The sequence below is a fragment of the Rhinolophus sinicus genome, linkage group LG01 (assembly GCF_036562045.2).
Source record: "Rhinolophus sinicus isolate RSC01 linkage group LG01, ASM3656204v1, whole genome shotgun sequence".
Taxonomy (NCBI): Eukaryota; Metazoa; Chordata; class Mammalia; order Chiroptera; family Rhinolophidae; genus Rhinolophus; species Rhinolophus sinicus.
The window spans coordinates 182629360-182649133 of record NC_133751.1 but is presented as its reverse complement, the minus strand read 5'-3'; the positions used below and the strand labels follow the sequence as shown (position 1 = coordinate 182649133).

The 19774-nt window shown below is 38.0% G+C and overlaps 1 protein-coding gene across 1 annotated transcript in view; it reads right to left on the bottom strand.

The window, feature by feature from the left end:
- Nucleotides 1-19774, bottom strand: part of PARD3B (par-3 family cell polarity regulator beta) — a 946787-nt gene that overhangs the window by 583090 nt on the left and 343923 nt on the right. The gene's annotated exons all lie outside the window — the stretch shown is intronic.

Sequence of the window (19774 nt, the reverse complement as noted above, 5' to 3'; positions counted from 1 at the left end):
AAAATGTTTGTCCATTTCCAAGTCACTTTTCATAAAATGAGGGCAAAATATCATAAAATATTCCATTAATTGGGCAAAGGTTGCTATATAAACAGTGAGGGTAGTCTGGCTGAAACTGCATTTTTGGCCAGTGGATAGCGCCACCATTGAGGAACCTCAAATGCTTCTTATCACTGATGTGGAAAAGTCCAAGTTTAAGTGCAACAGGCAGCTCAGGGATGCTACTGTCAACCCAGTAAAGTGGAATGTGTGCAAACTTGAAAACTGCTAATAAGTCTCTATATTTTTCATTCATTAAATAAACCTACTTGTGATTCAAACATGTATTCAGGAAAGGCATCCAAAGCCGCCTTCATAGGGGAAACTTGTTAGCAGCAGGATTGACACAAGCACAGGATTAACCAATCAAAACATCATAAATTCCAAGTTCAAAGAAATGAGTACAATCAGGGATAGGCAAATTGTCTATTCAAAACTAATGTTCATAATTGGCTACTCATGTCCAGTATGGAGACTTGTTTAACTGAAAAATCCAACAATCCTCTCACCACAGGAAAAAATGTTACTCCCAATAATTTAAGAATTATTTTTAATTCTTAAAATTGAGCACATACATTTTCTATTTTCAGTTGGTAGCACTGATGAATTGATTTAAGACTTACAAGGATTAATAATAAAGATTATTCTAGTATAAAAATAATTTGTCTAATCATCTGTCAATCTAATCATTACTCTCAAAGTAAAGAGTTTAATACTTTAAATCCAGTAAAGGAAAATCAAATCAATTTTAAAACTGAGGTAGAAGTGTCATTTTCATCACTATTTGTGCGACATCATTACAATTTCAACTTTACATATTGGTGAGTCCTAACATTTTTAGTTACATTTATTAGTAACATTTACTTTAATGCAACAATCAGCTAAACAAAATCGCTTCTTTTATTGATATTATGAACAGTTTCATGCGAAGATTATACCTTAGTTTTTCCTCTTATTACATCCTTTACTCTTAATATATGCTATGTGCCTTAAATATGGGGAAAGAGAGATAAAATACTAATCCAAATAATACAAAAGCTTAAAATTGATAACACATAAATCATTGTGTATGGCTGTTATGTAACATTTTCTTTTAAGATACTTCACTGTTTTCCATACTATTATAGCCACACAAGTTTATAAAGTATATAGTAACAATGTTATACTGATTTATTAAATGGGAGAACAGAGTAGTTTGGAGACTGTTTTTCCCAAAGTGACAACTAAGGTGTAATTGGTGCTATAATCTAGTCTTTTCAATTTCCAATCTAGGGTTTCAGACCACACGGTATCCATTTTCCAAAAAGAAAACTATATAAAGAGTGACTACATTGTAGAATATTTGTAGATGCCCACGAAGATGTTATGCCCTAAAGAATGTGACTTCTACTCTTTGGAGATACAGGCCATACATGACTCTTCTCAAAGATGATAACAGTGAAATCCAGAGGCTCTCCAAATCTCATAATCTATTTGATTAGTTAATAGCTTAGTCTGTCTCCCAACGCCATGACTGACAGGAATTATCTCTGCAGAGCCCACTCTGAATGTATGGCTGAAGAGCAGAATGGATGATATCAAGGACGAACCAGTTCCTGCATCTGTGGTGCCCAGTCACCGGCTGAGGAGACTCTCCACAGCCTTCATCTCCACATCTAGAGCACACGCAGACTTACACTTGCTTCGACACTGATAATTAATTTAAACCATATGTTGTAGGTACTTGTTAGCTAGATAACTTGATTCATCAGAACACCTACATCACTGTGTAACAGAGTCCCTAGCAGACAGTGTTACAGAGATATGTTAATTAATATAAACCACTGCTTTAGTCCCTCAGCAGAAGGCATGCTGATTTCCAACGTGTCTAGGGTATGAAAATGGCCTTCCATCTCTGCCTTTAAACCCATTCAAAATTACCTCTCCCACAGAGAGAGTTGCACATAAAGAAATTCTACTATTTTTTGTTTGTTTGTTTGTTTTTGTTAAGGTTTCATCTAGACTAAACTTCTGTGGCATGTGGAAGATTCTTCACTGATCCCTTATGGGCTGGGGGTAACCTAAACTCTGCAAAATGCAAACAGGCAATATTTGATTTGGATGCTTTCCACATCTGTTGCCCTAGCCATCTTCTGGTACCCCTTCTGTTCTCCTCCCTCCTGTGATGCCGGTATTCTCATGTCACCCAGTGCAGCACCGACATTTCCCAAAGACTCCATGATACAAAATGATCTGTGCTCACAGCCTTTACTTTCAGTCAAAACTCTTGTCCCCACAGGTCTCCGTCAATGATTAGGTATCTAATCTCCAGACACGTCCAGGAAGATCAGTCTACAAATATGCTATTCAGTCTCTTACGCCAAAGAAAAACAAAACAACCTTCCTAGGACTCACTTACCCCTGTGGGTACCACACCAGTTCTTGTCTTCCCTCTATAGTAAAATTGGAAAGAACTGTGCACAGAGCAGTTTCTAATCTCTCTCCTCTCTTTCTTTACTGAGGCGTACCAGTCAGGCTCTCACCCCTTTATGCCACTGAAACTACTCTGATCAAGGTCAAAAACAATTTTCAGATTGCTAAATCCAAAGCCCCTCCTGTGGCTTGATTTTAGGACACAGTACAACATTGCCTCCTCTTTACTTTTTCTTTACTTGCCTTCCAGGACAATTCTCTCTCTCTCTCTCTCTCTCTCTCTCTCTCTCTCTCTCTCTCTCTCTCTCATTTAAATACATATATTTTTTTTAACTGTTTCAATCACAGTTGACATACAATATTTAGTTTCAGGTGTAGAACATAGTGATTTGACATTTATATAACTTCAGAAGTGACCGCTGTGACACTCATCTGACACCATACAAAGTTATTACAATATTATTGACCATATTCTCTATGCTGTCCTTTACAATCTCATGATTGTTTCTCTAACTGGTAATTAGTACATATTAATCCTTTCCCCTTTCTCACCCATCCCCCAACCCCCCCGCCCAATCTGGCAACCATCAAAATGTCTCCGTATCTATGAGTTTGTTTCTATTTTGTCTGTTCATTTATTTTATTATTATTATTATTTTTAGATTTCACGTATAAGTGAAATCATATGGTATTTGTCTTTCTCTGTCTTACTTATTTCACTTAGCATAATACCCTCTGGGTCCATCCGTGTCATCACAAATGGCAAGATTTCATTCTTTTTTTATGTCTGAGTAATATCCCATGTATGTATCTTCAACTTCCTGGGCCCTCCATTAAGTTTCCTTTTACTTATTCCTCCTCATCTCTAGAAACGTTGAGGAGAATATGTCTGAACTTGTTTGGCAGCCTCATTTGTCTCATGGCATCAATAGGAGTATATGCTGATAAATCCAAACTGTAAACCTCCAATCCAGAGCTTCTCCCTGAACTCCAGGCATATATAGCCAACTGCCTATCTCAACACATCAAAAACTGAACAACTGCTCTTCAAAAGCTCTCCCCACAGTCTTTCTACATCCCATTTAAGGGCAGTCCATCCTTTCAGTGCCTCAGGACAAAATCCTTGCATTAATCCTGGATCACTCTTCCCTTCATCATTCCCTTGCTTCCTCCCTCTGTCTCACATACACTTCCCACACACAACCAATGTGTCAATAAATCTCAAAATATAGCCATGGTTTGACCACTTCTCACCATCTGCACTGTCACTGTGTTGCACCCAGCTACCATCTTCTCTCCCATGGATTGCGGTGACAGGTTCCTGACTCTCTCCTTTCCATCCATGCCCCTTTTCAATCCATTGTCAGCATGGCAGCCAGTGTGACATCACTCATGCCTGTCATCTGGTAAGAACCCTGTATCACCTTCCCATCTCACTTAGGGGAAAGCCCAAGTCCTTGCAATGGCCTATATGATAATGGGCTCCAAGTTACATTTCCAACCTCAGTTCTCACTCTTCTCTCCTTTGTGCTCAGGATTCTACCCAGGTGTGCTATCTTCTTTGCCCCTGGCTCATTGCCTTTGCATTTGTTCTTCTCTCTGCTTCACACAGTCTATTGCCAGATACCCAAATGGTCTTTAGATCTTTAATGCCAGGCTGTCACTAGTCACACTGTCTAAGTGGCAGCGTCGCCACTCCTTCCTATATTCTCTCTTCCTTTATTTTCCTTTATAGAATTCATCACCTTCTCAATGCTGTATCTTTTCTTTTTTGCCTGTTTCCCCACTGTCCTAGAATGTAAGCTCAGAGAAGACAGTGATTTTCGTTTATTGTTTGCTATATATGTTATCACCAAAATGGTGAATACAACATGACAGGCACCCAACATATATTTGTTGGAATAAAATGAGTGAAATGAGATAAAAGCATATGCTGAAACCTAACATAGCAACAAAATAAAACATACCTGGTAGATTCTTTATGTGTTTTTAAAATAAACATTCAAATTGAATTTAAAAAAAAAAAGAATGAGTTTAAATGATCCATAGATGCCAGAGTGTTATCATCATTATTGTTGTTTCTGGTTTTGTAATTATGGGGGGGAAATTCCTCATTTTCTTTGCAAAACTTGGGGAAGTTGTTTCTGCCACATCATGCCCCTAAAATGCAGATTATGTGTCTTCTCTTTCCTTTTCAGGCTCATTTTCAAAAAGGAGAATCTGCTATTTGTGCTGAGAAGAAGTCAAAGTATTGGACTGTAAGCGGGTAAGGATGGAGAGGTGGGTCCCAGACACTGCCTTGCCTGCTTTTCTTCCGACATGTCACTTTGATGTATCTGGTGTGAAGCTTTTAGATGTGTCCTCCAAAGTAGCTTAAAAACAAATGTGAATAAACCTCCAGGGCAGTGGAGACACAACCTGAACTGTCATGCCAAGCATGAGCTCAAAATCAAAGCGCTCAGCTTTATTTTACAAATTCATGTAAATTTTACATTTTACACTCTATCGGATTCCTGTGCTTGCTTTAATATGAAAATATTTTCTCTTTAATTGCCACTTAATTTAAGGCAGCAGGGAAATGTACAGTGTTTAATCTTATGTGTTTTGTACCTCTGGGTGAGAGGTCAGGGTAGAGTGGTGTCTTTAGGAACACACCTACCTTATAAATTGGACTTAGAAAAAGCACATGAAAATATATACATTAATGAGGTAGATCCGAATTATTTTCAGTAACTGTGTCTCAACTGCCACTGCTGATGCTGCTCCCAATGCGAAGATTCGGCACTAGTTCTGGTCTCTACGAGCATCCTCTGGCTACCCCCTCCCCAGCAAGCATCTAGAAGGGACAACTAAAACAAGGATTTGCCTAGAAAAAAACAACATCCATAAACTCTATTTTAGAGAATATTTTCATCTTTTTTTAAATACTTACTTGTAAAGGGTAAGATAATGGAAAGTCAACAACAATAACAACAACTCAAAGATCAAAAAGAAAGAGAAGACCTTTGGATAATTTACAGCATCTATGACCCTGAAAATAGACTTGATCAAAAGAGCCATGTTTTCTTTGCAATTTCACACCATCAATATCTCTTCAAGGACTCCAACCTGTTTTTATACTCAAAGAATAAGGCTATGACGATCAACATCACTAGTAAATGTGTATCTATGCATGAATATGTGCGTGTTGAGGGGTGAGTGGGGTAAGGGTAGGATATTAATTTTCTTGATAATACTCCTAATGCCTAAATGCTTAGCACAGAGCCTGGTACACATGCAAGGTTGTTAATTCTTCGCCTTACCATAGCTAACAAACACTCCCTGGTTTCCAGACTGAGTCCCACTTGACTTGTTTATCCCTGTGCTGCTTTCACATTGTTGTTTCTCTTTAATCTCTTCATCACAGGATTGACAGAAGAACAGAGAAAGTACCAAGATCAAACACATCACATAGGTAATTTTTTTTATTTTTTTTTCTTGCTCTTCATCACACAAGAACACATAACCTTTAGACATGTAGTACTGCTCTTCCATCTAGCAGTGATATATGGTTTGTGCTGTCTGTTCTATTTCTACCATAACTCGAAGCAATTTACCAATGCCTTTCGTTTTTACACTGAGAGGTAAATATTTTAATAAAAATGCCATGAAGTGCCTTTAATACAGAGTCCTTCAATATCTATGATGTGGTTTTTCTCTATTGTCACTCTATAGCATTCAGTCAATTTTATAGCCTCAGTTTTTATAATCTGATGCTATTATCTTTAGCCCACGTAGAAAATAAAAAAGAATGATCGAAATGCCCATAGAACATAATAAACTGTATTTATAAACATATTTTTTTATTAGTAATTACACTGAGAAATGTGTGGTTCTATTTTAATTACATGTCAAGTGAACTAATGTACTACTAAGAAATGCTTAGTATTTGCCATACTGAGTTCTTTGGATTAAATTACTGAATTTAACAGCATTTTGCTATTTTGTATTGTTTCATACATATTCCATGTTACCAATAACTATCAAGAAAATTTAAAAGACAGAAAAAAGTAGCCTACAAAATAAAATTGGATTCATTTGTCTCAAATCTTAATAAACACAATTAAATCTAAGTTAAGACTGTGAAATTACAACAATTTCACAAACAGAGGAAAACACATTATCACCTTTGGGGAGAGAGTGAAACACTGCAGAACTTCATTTAAATGTATGCATCTGCTTGTAACTAAATAACAATTGGCGATGTGAGCTAATTTTATGCCACTTCAAACAAAGGTTTGAAAATAGATTCTTTGGCTTCCTAGGATTTTGACAGCTAGCTCAAAGCATTTAATCTGAACTTTTAAAATTAGCAGGCTCCATCAGCATCTTCATCAGACGCTAGCTATAAGACCTAGCATCCTCAGAGCAAGTACTATGTAACAGCTATGATTCTCAGAAAGTTCAATCAACATTCAATAAATCAGATGAAACCAAATTTTCACTTCCTCTCGAAACTGAATATCCCTAATGGCCTTTACAAACTTTACAGCTTTACGTGTCATTCTAAAGAAAATAACATGATTTATTCAACTGTACTAAGAACCATGTTCATCTTTACCACTTTTTAAAAAGGCAGCTGCCTAAATGGCCCCATAATAACAAGAGATATGCCTATTTAAAAACCACCTATATTTCAGCTAAAATTGCACTTACCGCCTTTAATTCTGTAGTAAGTAACTTAGATGTCGGTTATACATTAAACACATTTTATGTTGAATTGTATTTTTCTTCTGATGTAAAATTTCAAAGATGATGTGTTGTCATTTGACAAGTCTGAGAGAATCTTGAGCTTGTTTTTGCTGCAGTCTTTACTTTCCTCAGTAATAACGGCTCACCATTTATGAAACAACATTCACAACTCATATCTACCATACACTGGGCAGGCCTGAGGAGCCCCCTCCTCTGTGCCCCTCATCATCCATGGCAGTGGTCAGGCAAAGGGTCCATGAGGTCGGGTGTCAGCCACCAAGCCCTCGTTCTAGTGGACACGACCAGCTGTCGGAAAAGCAAACAGGTACAGAAGCCAGAAGAAGTTTCCAGCATTGTTGGGATAACACAAATGTCAGCAACTTTAAAAACTCAACACACCTGCCTTGTCAGTAATAACATTTCCACTGTCTCTTGAATGTCTCAGGAGAGTGTACATTACTGGAGATGAAGATAAAAGTTGGGATATTTTAAAAGGCATGGACACATACATAACGCACAATTGGCTTTTTCTTCAAGTTATTCTTATCTAAATCATACACATCTAACCCGAATTTTTGAAAGAATATTTTATTTGAAGTATATCTGATACTAGAAAACATAAAACAGCATGTGGGAAAACATTTTGTAAATTATAAAGCATACATACATTTACAATGTTGTAACATCCGGGATGAATATTATTTCACCGGCTCAGTTTTATTTTCCTTACTTCCCTGCACTTTCTATCCTTGAACCAAACCAAAGCAGTAACTGTCTCAAATATACCATTTGGTAATCTCTTAGCCACGGCTCAGCACTAACTACCACAGCCATCCAGAGGTATGTCAATAGATCCTTGAATGCAATAACTTACTAGAATCTAAGCATGATCTCTGCAGGGGTATCGTCCCTTTACAGTGAAATGGCACAAGGCCCCTGGCCAGGCCCTCACACATCTATTCCAAGGGCCTCAAGTCGTTTCTGGGTTCCAGTCCAGCCCCCTGACATTTATCTACAACTCAATTGCCCAAGTGGTCTTTCCATCACGTGGATCTGGCCTGGGCTTGCTCCAGCTTAAAATTCTTCATTATATATTCTCCTTGCTTTCAAAATGAAGTTCAAGTCTTCCATACGAGGCCCTTGACAAGGCTGTTTCTAGAATACTGTGTCCCTGTCTCTATCATCACTGATTGCAGGACACGAAGATCCTTGATTTTCTTGCCTCTATTGATAAGTAAACTGTAAGCTACTTGAAACCATGATCACATGTCGGTTAAAATATTATATTTAAGGAACACTTACATAGCCCTCATCATGTGCTGGGCACTGTTTAAGGTGCTCACATCTATTATTGTATTTCATACTCATAAGAAACTCTAGGAGAAAAGCCCTCTTATCCTCATTTTACAGATGAGGGAACGGAAATACAACTGACTTTATGTTCCAAGCTCCTAGTATGGTAGTTGGCAGATAGAAGAGGGTCAGGTAAATGAGCGATTTAGGTTTCTACTATACCCAAGAGGGAGGACAAGGCCTCTTTCATACGGATGTCTGAACCTTTATGTGGACACCATCTCCCTGCGTCCTGATTCACCACACAATTAGGAATAAAGGTAACCCTGCATGCTCCTCTACAGGGCAAGATAGCTTCTGCCCATCCTCGATGTTTGATGCAAAATTGCATTTTACAATTCCTCCATCTAAAATCCACTTTAGAACATTATGAGCCCTACCCCGTTTCCTGGTGGACTGCATTAATGTATCTGATTGTCTTCCAGAGGAAACCTTTTGAAATTGTAAAACTAATTTGCACATTAACATACCTAGTTTTGAAACAAACACCACTGTACAGTGTTCTCCGTTACTTCTGACTGTCAGAAGGAACCCTGCTTATTTGTACTAATGACTGCAATCCAGGGTGGATTGCTTAATTTTGTGGATTAATGAGTAAGCAATCAAATGTGATTTTAAGTCATGAATATAACAAACATACTATTCATTTATTTTGACAAGTATTTTAATTTATGAGACTTGGCTACAAATAGAGCAGTCTATTTCGTAAAAGAAAAAAAAAAAAGAAACCCTTCTGCTTTTAAGACAACACCTCTCAGATAATAAACCTCTGCAGACAATAATGACAAAGCTATCACCTTCTAGAGACAGATAAAGAATTGATAGGTTGATAGAAAAAAACAATGAGATCTTACTGTATCATTAACATTTCCTGAGAGAGAATATCTTTTGCATGAACTTGAGCTATATGCAATATCTTTAGGGGTTGCAAACCGCACAGAACATTCTAAGCAAAATAGGTCAGTGCTGTCCTGAGGCAGTCGTCCCCTAGCCTGTCACCCTGGGAGCCTAAAACTCGAGTTTCAGCAGCTTTACAAGTCCCTGAGGTGGCCCCATAGTCCAGGCCTAAGATCCTCCCAGGGCAGGTAAAGTGGTGAGTGGACTACAAATACAAGGAAGGTCACAACGCCCTGCAAATGAGCTGGTGATTAATCGGTAGTACATTTCATCACACTGGTGAGACTCTTTAGCACGGACACATTTAGCAAATTGGCCTGAGCACCGGCTGATTGACCTCATGACAGGTCCAATGATGTTCGACCTTCCCCAGCATTTCATGACAGTCGAGCAACTGGTGGAGACCATAGAAAGGTCAGCAGACAACCTGACGGAGGGATGAAGAAGCACTTCTTTTAAACATTCCATTTAGACTCAGATCTTCCTTGTTGCAAATGACAGGCTTCGAAGCCGGTATTAAATAAAAAAAATAATAAAAGTCAACACTGCAATTGCAGGTGGGTTTAGCTGCTGAGCTCCTTCCATCTGAGTGGAAGAGCTAACCTTTTCCTTCAGCTTCTAATTGCGGTACATCTCCTTAACTAGTGATAATGTGGCTAATCCTGCGGGGATGGGTGTTGAATTTGGGAGCATCTAAATGTCAAGATTTGTAATTACGATTGTGGGTGTCTTAAACTCACAAAGGATGATGTCTTGCTAATTGGGGCCTGAAGACAAGAAGCCTGGAGTCCTTGCTCCTTGTTCTCAGTCACAGGAAATATGTCACCTCTTCTAGGAGTACTGTGTTTCCCCCAAAATAAGACCTAGCTGGACAATCAGCTCTAATGCATCTTTTGGAGCAAAAATTAATATAAGACCCAGTCTTATTTTACTCTAAGACCAAGTCTTACATAACATAATATAAGAACGGGTCTTGTATTCATTTTGCTCCAAAAGACGCGTTAGAGCTGATTGCCCAGCTAGGTCTTATTTTCGGGGAAACAGGGTAGCTGCATTTTAGGTCTTGTTTCTAATCATAGAAAGATGGTCTTTATAAGTCAGTTATAAATTTGTAAGTTTAGAGCAGAAGGTCTTCCTAAAGCATCTAAGATATATTCTGTAGGCATAAACAACTATGATTGATTTTTAAATCAAAGACTGAAAGAAACACACTGAGTATACTTGTGCCAAAAAAAATGAAACACAAGTTTTAAAATTAGGACTGAACTTCAAAATCCAGGTGGCTATGACCTTGGGCAACATTGGGTTCCGAAAGCCTGTCTTTACTCTAATACGCCCAAACTCAGCAAGGGCTACTTTTGCACTTGGTTGCTATAGGCCTTTATGTTGTCTAGGCAAAAAGAAAAGTGTTGGGGTTAAGGAGATGTGGAGTTCACAAACTCCAGTTCCCGCCAGCAAATCGTGTATGTGGTATGTGTTTATAGGTTAGAGAGGGGAAGGAAGAGGGGGTCGGGAAAGAACAAAACTTCAAAAGGATGTCACTACAGTAACTTCAGAAAACACACAGTAGTGAAGAAGATATACAAGACACCTAAAATCCCAGAAAATTTCTATCGTATTCTATGTCTCTCTATCTATCTAAACGTTATTTTATCCATAGGCACAATGCACAATTTTTTTTCACTTAGGATTTTCTTATGAGCATTTTTCTCTAATTTTAATATGCAAAAAGTAAAGAAAATTCATGATTGAATAATATTTCATAACATAATTATGCATATCATAAATAATTTTGCCATTCTGGACACATGAAAGTAGAGATCATCCTTGCATAATAGTACAGTATTTTCAGTCATTGCTAATTTTGCAGACAAAATTACATCCTCCTGTTTAAAGGTCTATTATTTGATTACTAGTGATACTGGAAATAATTTTATAAGCCATTTTTATTTCTTCAATAGATTGTCTGTTAATACCCTTTGCCATTCTTTTCCATTCCTCTTTTAGTGTTTCTTATTAATGCATATAAGCTCTTTTTATTTTAAGTATATTAACTTTGTCTTTTTTTATCTTTGCAAATTTATTTTTTGCCAGTTTACCTTTCAATTTTGTTTATGATATAAAATTTTCATTACATGGTATTCCACTCACTTAAAACCCTCTATTAAATCTTCAAAGGTCTCTTGTAAATACTCACTCACCTGGAACCAGTAACCCTTTATGATGGACAAGCAGTAAAACCACGTTGGTTTCATTAAATTTACTACATTGATAGCCCCTTAAGAAAGAGCAGGTGGGAAATGTTTTGATTGATGGGCCCTTGTTTTTTATATCATACATTCATATTCTAAACAAATACAGATGGATAAAAGCTGTGACAAAAAAGAAATCACAATTAAAATTCTACTATTTCAAAAATAAGACTTTATAATCCATGTGGCTGTCATTATTTTCTGCAAATTCTTTATGCTGAAATTCCACATATTCAATTTATTATTAAAATGGAAACAACCTATTCACAAAACTTGTTAAAAAGAAAACCTTTTATGTGCTTAAAGACTCTAAAATTCCTTCTTTTTTTTTGTCTTCCAGACAAAAGAAACTTTCTATGTTATCTTTTAAAGTTTCTTCTATATCCCCTACTACGCAGGCATCAATCACGTTTATTGCTTTCCTGTAAACTGTCTCCCTGTCCCTCACATTGCCAAGGATTAAATACTCTAGAAGGAACCTGACTATTGACAGTGATGGGTAAAAAATGTATATGTGTCCTTTATTCACCCAACTGTTCTTTTCATTGTTTATTTAACAGAATACCTGTCATGGGTCAGCCGACCAGCTGCCCTGATGACTACTGGGTTTCTAGCCACATTTCTCTTTCTTACCGAAAAGCTTTGGTTATATTCCATTATCCAATCTGCTCTGCCAGTTAATCCCACTGTCATATCAATTTTAAGCTTAATGCATTAATTCCACCTACAACATGTAAGCAACATATAGGACACTTCTTAAAGAATAAGCAAACAAATTTTCTCAGAGTTAACCTATTAAATCAATATGTAATGATCTGTTTATAGATGTACAAAGTCAACTTAAAGATATATACTATTAACTAACTACATAAACAAGCTAAAAAAGTGATTTGTCAAAGAGATAAGAGATAGTAAAACAGTCAGGAAAATGGTGCACAGGGTGAATGTGTTGACACTGTCATTTTAAGCATCAGACAGTTGAAGGGATCCACTGGATTAAGCAACAAACTGCAATCCTACTAACAGGAATATCCTTACCACAAAATGGTGACACCTGGGATTACAGTGTGGTATCATTAAATTCATCAATCGAGGACCAAGTACACAATTTCTGGGCTGAGTGAAAAATGAAAATGTGAAGCCCTTATTCAAAATATTTTAAGACTCTCAAGGTGGTGCTAGCAGAGCATTAAACCAAGTGTGGTGCCCTGATGAGCAAGGGACCCTCAGCGAATGCACAGGTAACGTGCCCATGAAGCTGGCCGCGCTTCAATCATGTGACTTTGTAACCTTATTCCGGTGTCATGTTCCCCATGTAATGTCTGATTGCAATTTGACGTCATCAATCTCTCTATAGGGAAAGATACGCAGCTAGTGGATATGCAATGTCTAGCCCCCTGGGGAGGTGCTCTGCATCTGCTTATACTCCTGTTGAACTAGTTGGACTCAGAATCCTTGAGTTAAATCAGTGCAGAGCAGTGAGGAGGCAGAGTTTATGGAACTACAATGCCTGGGCCCTGGGCTGTGATTTAATTTTGTAAAAAAGGCTCAAGCATATAGTAGTACCTAGTGAGATCTCTTCTATAAACTCCCTAGTCTTCAAGGAGTTTCCCATTTGAACTTCTAACTCCTATTTAGTGACTGAAAATGTATTACTGGCTTAGAAGATACCTTAAATCAAAAAGAAATGCCAGGACATTTTTTTTTTAATTAAAATGCAAGAGAATTGCAGAATAGGTTATTTTTCCATTGATTCCAGTCTGCCTCCAGGATAACATCTCAGTTTCTTTCCAAGACATTCTAAGGTGTTCCACAAGTGGCCTATGTCCCTGTATTCACTCATCTATGCTCTTTACCGTCACACACATATACACTATCAAGCTTTTGCATCTGTTGTTACTCTTTCCAATCCTAGAATCCTTAGTGGTTGGACCTAAACTCTGGAGCCAGATTGTCTGAGTTCGAATCCAGGCTTGAACTACTTCAGTACCTCCTCATTGTTCTGGGCTTACCTTCCAAGTTGTTGTATTTCATGACCTATGACTTAGCAGTGTCTAGACAAAAAGTGCTCCTTTCATGCTAGCTCCTAGGTTTCACTATAATATTTTTTTTTATTATTGATCAAAAGTCCTATTCATCCTTGAAGACCCAATTTGTATCCTGGGTAATATCTGGTTTCTGGAGAGCGCTTAAGTGTATATTTGAGAATTCAGCCTGCCATTGTCTAATTAGAAATATACAAAGTCAATCTAAAGAGACCAAGTAACTCCCAGCCCAGAGCAATATTTGACTGAATATTTGACTAATAAGATAGTCTTAATTTATAAAACCTAGATTGAGATCCAAAAATGTAGACATTTGCTTCACTAGAATGCGTATATATTTATTAAATAAAAAGATATAAAGTGTTATTAGTAGGTACATCACCATGTTAAGTGATAGGCATCAATTGAAAAATTTAAAAAAAAAAGATGTTGATGGAAAGGGGGAAAACTAATTAGAACATAATATACATTCCCCATTTTGTACCTAGTTTCCACTCATGGGGTATTGATATTAGAATTAAAGAAATAATTCCCACTTCCACATAAACACAGCATGGTCTGTTAATAACACATAGCTCCAAATATAACCTGTTTTCGAAAGCTGTATTTCATAATAGCATCTTTGGATTAAATGAGAGTGACGATGCTTGCCATTTGGTAGTATCCTTTCACACAAGCTTCCTGTTTGGAAATGCTGTGCAGCATTTTCTCAGAAAGTACTCTAGAAAGTTCATCCAGTTAATCAACTTTAGTTTAGAAAGTCTCCATTCTTATAATTCATTTTGTTTTTATACGGGTGGGGGGGGGAAAGACTTGGAAAGGTGCCTGTGAGACATGGAAAAATACCAAGATCTGTCAAAGATAAACATGTTTCTTCCCCAAGCCCTTGAAGTCAGTGAAAATGGCTTCCAATAATAAATCACCCAAAGAGAGAGCCCTATTTTTATTGGACTAATATTAATAATGTCTATGAAACAAGAGGACAAATGGAAAGTGGATACAGGCAACCAACAGAAAAGACCCAACACTGCACTTAGAAAACTCCAAAACATAAATACTGGAGTACCAAGAAGAGTCTGAGACAACAATATCCTTATTTTTGTCTTTTTAGTGCTCATGTTCAGTCTCTGTGTGCTGGGGAAAAATTGTTTTAAATGTGTTCATAACTGGAAGCTTTTGGCAAAGGTGAACCCATTTATCTAGTCAAATCCAAACGAAAGTCTAAAGTAAGTGTCTGATGCAACATGCAAATTATTCAATTAATGTAACTAAACTTGACAAATGTGCGTCAAAAATCACACATCTCTAACAGGCTTGTTGCTAACTTAAGTGGGGAAAAACATCATTTATTTGTAGCTGCCAAATACTATATTCTCACTAATTTAATAAGCAAGCACCATTTTCCCTACCTCTGAAAATTTATGTTGGTCTTTGGACAGGTTCGGCTGCCTTTTTAAATCTAGTGGTCTGTGACCATAGAGGGCTTTAGCCAAAGGGAAAATGACTCCATAAATCCACAGAGGCTGTCTCGCTTTAAATTATAGTGTGAAGGTTTCAGGACTCTCTGAAAAGACTTTGAACAAGAAAAATCAGCACACACCAGCACATATGTAGTGAAACTTATCCTATTTTACAACAGGAAGCGTTCCTCAAGCTTTAGAAAGCGTGCACACGTATAGGAAGGTATAGACTTGGCAACACCTGCAGAGGACTTGCTGCCTAATTATCAAAAGATTTGGTCATATACACTATGAAGCACATCGACGTACACAGTTTTTTGATACAAAAAAATATGATTAGGATATTTCTGCTCTTGATATTTCTCAAAACTATAGACCAATTCACTATAATGTCACTGCAAGATTATGCTGCTTCCAAAGATGACATGCCACTTTTCTTTAGAATGCGTGTTAGACATCTTTAAATCAGCAAAGGTGCTATTTCATAAGCTCTCAAATTTAACTGGCAGGTAAAATGCACGGCAAGAATCTTGAGCGTATAGATGAGCCATCTGTTCTAACAAAATAACTGAGTTCTAAAAAAATTAAATAAATTTCTTAAGTCCTGTAGCTACTTAATAGCTAAACAAGGGATAGAATTTAGCCAAAGGCTAATTTTAAGTGACAGCTTAAAATTTAAAATTTGCACACTTTAACTTAGGTCTTGAGTTCTCCTACGCACCAATCACAGTTCTCATCATTCTGGCTTGGCATATCCTCAACGTACGTCACTTATTTCCTAATTTGCCTAGTTCCTAAAATCATTTGAGACTCTTGCCCTATGTATAACTAGTATATATAGGCAGGGTTCTTTCCATTCTATACTTTTTCCATGCTTACAATGCAATTATCAAATGAGACTAGACTTCAAACTTCTTACAAAGATTTCCTGCCTAACTGTTGGAGGTGGGACATTGGTCTTTCCCAGCCTTCAGGCCTGGACTAAAGCACTGTCTCTCTTTGGGTCTCAAGACTGTCAGCTTTCAGACTGAAATTTATATCATTGGTTCCGGTTCTCAGACCTTCAAACTCACACTGGAACTACACATTGGTTCCTACAGATCTCCAGCTTGCCGACTACAAATCTTGGGATTTGGCCTCTATAATTATGTGAACACATTCCTTATAATACACACACACACACACACACACACACACACACACACACACACCCTATATCCCATTACCTACATTTGACTGGTTCTGTTTCTCTGGAAAACACTGACTTAATAAAGCCTTTCCACCCAGAGGTCAAGCAACTGGCAAAATCAATGCTTAGATCAAAGTCTCAGACCCAAAAGCAAAGAAGTCTCCTCAGCGTTCGTTACAATTATGTACAGCTTTTAAGTTGGTCAATTAGGGAATCTCCAGGCTAGAGGTGCTTAACAGAAAAAAATGAAAGACATGAAAGATTTCCTGAATTCAAAACAGGGAAAGCTGTGCTAAAAGGAAATCGAGCAACACACAGAAGCAGATGTAGGGGTAAAGTGTTCATCCAGCCTTAACTATACCTCAGTGAGTGAGGGAAGGTTAAGTTAGGTTCAGTAGCCCTGAATAAGACCTCTGTGAAGTGCTTCAACTCCTACATCCAAGGACCATTTTCTGAGTACTTATAACACACCAAACACTGTTAAGCAGAGCTGAGATTGCCCCCCCCCCACCTCAAGAACCTATCAGTTTAAAAGTAGGAAGGGCAGATGAATAGCAAAGTCAATATAAACCCTGTGACATGGGATGAAATAACTGAATTAGCAAAACGCCATGAAAGGAAGAGAAGGGAAGATTCATTCTGTTTGTTTGCAGGGAAGCTGTAAAGAAGGTGGGGGGGGAAGGTGACATTTAAGTTGGGCCTTAATTAGCATGATTTCATAGGACAGCAGGGTTGGGAAGCCCTGCAAGGCAGAAGGAACCACATGCACAAAAGCATGGGAGGAGGAAATTGCAAATTCACTATTTGCGAAATGTCAACCAACTAGTTTGATGTATTTGGAGTGCAGGTCCCTGGAGGTTGAGAGGAAAAGAAATAGAAGAACTACCATAAGGCTGGGCTGACTGAAAGGTTAGAGACAGAAAACGAAAGACTTTGAGTGTCTTGCCCACAAATAGGTTTTCTAAAATTTGTACTAGGTTGTATGACTTAAAATGTGTGCTTGAGCTTGTTGGACGCTCCATCCTCACAGCAACCCTATGAAGAAGGCCCCTTTACATTGGGGCGAGGACTATTAGACGAAAACAGGTATACTCTGTAAAAGAGGCACACTGTGCGCACGTCTACCTCATTGCCCTCATCTCAGCAAACCTCTATCGAAAAAATAAAATATAGTTTGGGCACTTGAAATTCGAGTTATCTGACTAATGCAATTGAAGAGTTACTCCACATAAAGTGTGTGCGTGAGTTAGATGGTGTGTGTGTGTGTGTGTGTGTGTGTGTGTGTGTGTGTGTGTTTACAAGAGACAGAGATAGATAGAGACAGAGAGAGATAAGGAAGGAGGGGTAATGATGGGTAGGTAGTCTTCATTAGGTGATGTATGGTACAATTACAACAAATCGCTCTATCAGCAGCTGAAAAAGCAGACCTTTCCAAAATCAAGCTTTTCTCAATTTAGAGAGCTCACTATTATTTTTGCTTGAAGAAGAATTGATTGTGCAATATCAACATTGGATTAAGCAGCTAGATCATAAAAATATAAAATTATAAAATAGTGGCTCATATGACAGAGTGGTGAGGCAGGCATGCTGCCTCGACTACCCGCCCGAAAAACTCTGAGCTACATGCGAGTCCTTCCTTCAAAAAGTGGGTCTCACAAAGGGCTGGAGATGGCCGTGGCTGCTTTCATGCCTGTGCAAAGCCCGCGAGGGGAAGCTGGCAGCTGGCAGCTTGATGGATTGCTATTTACCGAAGGGCACATCTCCTCGGCCTCTCAGGTATCGTAGAGGGAGCTGGGGGACAGGAGCCAATGACAGGAGGCCCCCCAAGTCTTACCCTCCTCAGTGCAGCTCTCTCTCTGCCCTTAAACATTGCTGTAGGGCCCCCAGCCACTGGAGCGGCCTCATTTCAGGGGACCACTTCAAAAAGGCATCCTGCTTTCTCCTTTTTCCCACCTACATTTCCTTACAAGACGAACTTTTTAAAAAGTCATTTGGTTTTGCTATTGCTGTTGTTACTTCTTTAATTTACTTCATTTTGATTCTGTGTCAATTGTTTCTTTCATTCTTTCTGTTGTGTTCAGGTTATCTTCTATTGTCTCACTTTTTCTTTTCTTTCTTTTTTAATCGTGGTTTATAAAGCATTTACATTGCTCTTAGCCTAGTTTCCTTTAGGTGATATAAGGTTGAATGTCTAACCTTTTCTATTTTTACTAACGTTTTGCTAGCATTCTTTTTAAAGTTTTCTTTAGTATTTTACCTTTAGGCTTTAATTTGTTTTTATGTTTGCCCTCTGACAACCTGATTTCCGGTGTTAGAGTTAACTTGGCCACATTGGTAGTCTTGATTTTGCCGAAGGCAGAGAGGGAGGACAACGTAGGCCTGTCAGCAGGGAGGGGCGCGTTCTCTCCAACAGGACAAAATGCGCTTTCTTCCTTCTTGCCATTACTCTGCATAGTTGGTCCCTCAAACACACATATTACTATGGAGTTGAAAGAAATAAAATCAATTCCAAACTGGGTAACTTGAAACACCTTACTGCTTGCTTTCTCATGGTACAAACCATTTACCTCCACTGTGAGGAGACGGGAAGATCTAAAACCTTGGTGCGTATAACCACTGGGCTAGGGGTAGTATTAGACCAGGGAGACCCCTCAGGAAAGGACACTAAATCAACTACCCAGGTGAATTTGGGTACCACTGAGAGTTCCATGGGAAAAGCACAATTAAAGGTTCAGGATGGGACCCTGGATTCTCTCCCCTAGCAGCTAGCCTGCCTCTGAACGGTCAGTTTCTCATCACAAGGCACAGAAAGATCCATTTGGCACGTGGGAGTCTTTCGAGATACCTTCCTTTTAGGAGAGAAGACGTTTGGGTTTGAGAAAGGCAGCGAGAAAAGCTGTTGGGATCTGTGATCACTTCGATACAAATGTGTTTACTCAAAAAAAAAAAGTCAAGAATAATTTTAAAGAGGTGTATTTTGCACAAAATATTCCCTAATATTTTCTTTAAAAAAAAAGAGGTATAAACATGGATTGCAAAGAAGTAAAAATCACTGTATAAAAAGATGTTTTGGAGTTTTCTATGTATTTCAAATATTTGGGCCCGTCTTGAATTTCATTCCCATAGATCATAGGAAATTGGCCACACAGAAGATTGGTCTTATGAGCAGTGACTAGTGACCAACACAATGTTTGTATTACCCCTACTCCTATTTTTTAATTTTTTAAAAATATTGATCTTTTGAAAAAGAAAGTTAAAGCTCTGTTAAGAAGTCCGAGTCTGTGGAAAGAGTAGAGGATTTTTCTCCTACTCTGCTTTACTCTTGGGAACAACTTCAGCAAAATTCAGAATTCAGAAATGTTTCAAATGTTCTCAAAAAGGCCTCTGATCCCTCTG